This window comes from Otolemur garnettii, unplaced genomic scaffold (genome assembly GCF_000181295.1).
Source record: "Otolemur garnettii isolate 467f Iridium unplaced genomic scaffold, OtoGar3 scaffold00224, whole genome shotgun sequence".
NCBI lineage: Eukaryota > Metazoa > Chordata > Mammalia > Primates > Galagidae > Otolemur > Otolemur garnettii.
In genome coordinates this window covers 195,798-198,982 of record NW_003852619.1, presented here as the reverse complement: position 1 = coordinate 198,982, position 3,185 = coordinate 195,798, and the positions used below count along the sequence as shown (strand labels likewise).

General features: G+C 39.0%; 1 non-coding gene across 1 annotated transcript; it reads right to left on the bottom strand.

Moving 5' to 3' along the window:
• Positions 1-881: 881 nt before the first annotated feature.
• Positions 882-1,042, bottom strand: LOC111722247. Its single transcript, XR_002771095.1, has one exon. It is a non-coding gene; the product is annotated as a U1 spliceosomal RNA (small nuclear RNA).
• Positions 1,043-3,185: the final 2,143 nt, after the last annotated feature.

Below are 3,185 nucleotides of genomic sequence, written 5' to 3'. Positions count from 1 at the left end.
CAATTAAGCCCAAGAGTTTGAGGTTGCTGTGAGCTATGACACCACAGCACTGTACCAACGACGACATAGTAAGACTGTCTCAAAAAAAAAAAAAAAGTCTATACTACCCAAAGCAATCTATAGAATTAATGCAACCCCCATCAAAGCACCAAGGTCCTACTTCATTTTCTTTATTTATCTATTTTTATTTAATTAATTAATTTATTTATTTTTGAGACAGTGACAACTATAACCAAAAAGTAACCAGGCATCGGGGCAGGTGCCTGTAGTCCCAGCTACTCAGCAGGCTGAGACAAGAGAATTGCTTAAGCCCAAGAGTTTGAGGTTGCTGTGAGCTGTGATGCCACAGCACTCTACCCAGGGTGACAGCTTGAGACTCTGCCTCCCAAAAAAGGAAAAAAAAAAGAATACATAATTATCTATACCATTTTGTCCTGTAAAGTGACTTTAAAATGATTCATAAAGTGTTCTGTAAGCCATATTTCCATATTTAAATCTGAAAGAATGAAACCTCAGTAAAGACTCCAAGGCTGATCTCATTCTATAATTTGGCACCTAGACATTTGGATGTCCCACCCTCTGTGAAACAAGTCATCTACCTTCATTGTTGGTAGCCAGCTCTTTATTTACAGCTCTATGAAAATGCATGTCAGGTTTTATGGCTTCCTAAATAAATCAATCTTTTTCTTTTTTTTTTTTTTTTTTGAGACAGAGTCTCTCTTTGTCACCCTTGCCCTCAGGAGAGTGCTGTGGCATCATAAGTCACAGCAACCTCAAACTCCTGGGCTTAAGTGATACTCTTGCCTCAGCTTCCTCAGTAGCTGGGACTACAGGCTCAGACCATTAACGCCCAGCTAGCTTTTCTATTTTTATTTTATTTTTAGGGGAAAGCATGAACACTGTCCCCCACTACCACAAATTATGCAGTCAAGTTTCTCACATTTGGGGAAATCGCAGAGGTCAGCCCATCCAGAGTGCAATTAAGCCTCGCCCTGGGAAAACCACCTTTGTGATCATGGTATCTCCCCTGCCAGGTAAGTATTTATTTTATTTTTTATTGTTTCTTTTTTTTTTGAGACAGTTTTAGTTTGTCACCCTCGGTACAGTGCCATAGCATCACAGCTCACAGCAGCCTCCAACTCTTAGGCTTAAGTTATTCTTTTGCCTCAGCCTCCCGAGTAGCTGGGACTACAGGCACCTGCCACAAGGCCCAGCTAATTTTTGTCTCAATTGTCATTGCTGTTATAGCTAGCTGGGGTCAAGTTCGAACCCCCGCCACCCTCAGTATATGGGGCTAGCGCCCTACCCACTGATTCACAGGCGCTACCCCTTTTAAATTATTTTTTATTAAATCATAACTTTGTACATTGATGCATTTATGGGGTTCAGTGTACTGCTTTGATATACAACGTAAAATGCCTACATTGAACTAAGTAACACATCCATCACAATTATACTCATTTATTAATAGTTTTTTTCTTAATAGTTTTGAAATGTATCATTGCATCATGCACATTAGGTGAGGTTCCCCCAAATACCTTCCCTCCACCCATAACCCCCTCCCCTCCCCTCTCTTTCCTCTTCCCTTCTACTTCCTGGACTATGGTTATGTTTTGCCATTCATATGAATGTGTAGGTGATTATACATTGATTTCATAGTATTATTGAGTACATTGGATACTTTTTTTTCCATTCTTGAGATACTTTACTAAGAATATGTTCCAGGGAGGCGCCTGTGGCTCAGTGCGTAGGGCACTGGGCCCATATACCAAGGGCAGCAGGTTTGAACCCAGCCCCAGACAAACTGCAACAAAAAATAGCCGGGCGTCGTGGCGGGTGCCTATAGACCCAGCTACTAGGGATGCTGAGGCAAGAGAATTGCATAAGCCTAAGAGTTGGAGGTTGCTGTGAGCTGTGATGCCACAGCACTCTACCAAGGGCAAGGGCAGCAAAGTGAGGGTCTGTCTCGAAAAAAAAAGAAATTTCAATGTCTTAAGTTTTCAAAAGGACTACCAGATTAAACTTAATGAGGTTAGTAGTCTAAGATCTCAATCATCAGAGGCTTTTTAACTGGGTTCTTTATTCCTTTATGAGTTGTTGAAACATTCTTAACATTTACAGCCTACCATTCAACAAGTTAAGACCAATAAAACACCTACTTGTCGACTTGTCGAATCCAGTCTTATTTCCCAAGAAGAAATAACAAAACAGACTTTGAAAAGACATTCATTCATTGTAACTGCCATGACACAGAGCTCAAAAACCTTTGAAGTATAATGATCAATCCAATTTTTTATATATGTCATTAAAAATATTATGCTGTTTGGTTGGAGGTTAGGTTCTATTGTGAAAATTAAAAGGTAACCAGAAACCAATATTTGCTGTCATAACATCATTATTTCAACCAAGTTGTGATTTTTGACGCTCAAGAGGCTAGTTCCAAATGTTTTAGAAAGTCACAAGCACTATTGATTTTGAAAACATTGGAATGGATGAGACATAGTTCCTTTACCTGTGCAAAAGAAATCAAAGCTATAATTTTTATAAATGTGTTTTTCCAGAAATAGTTAATTGAAGATAAAGAACTTTACAGAAATTCTCTCATATATGTGCACAAGATGACATGTACAAAGCTATTCATTGCTGTCCATTTGTAAAGGAAACAACCTAACTGTCCATCATAAAAAAGTGAATATACAGGGCAGTGCCTATGGCTCAAGAAGTAGGGCGCCAGCCCCATATACCGGAGGTTGTGGGTTCAAACCCAACCCCGGTCAAAAAAAAAAAAAGTGAATATACAGTATACGCATATGATGAAATACTATGCAATTATGAAAGTGAACTAATGCTAGATGTATCAACATGGATACATGACCAAAACATTATGTAAAAAAAAGCAAGTTGCAGAATAACTAATACATAGTGCTTAGTATAATTTACTAAGTATTTTATACATATCAATTCATTTAATCCTTAAAATAACCTTTTAAGGTAGGTTATATTATGAATTCCCATAGAATTTCTAATAGATAAGAAAAATGGTGTGGTGCCTATAGCTCAAGCAGCTAAGGTGCCAGCCACATACACCAGAGCTGGCAGGTTAGAATCCAGGCCGGGCATGCCAAACAACAATGACAACTACAACCAAAAATTAGCCGGGCATTGTGGCAGGCGCCTGTAGTCCC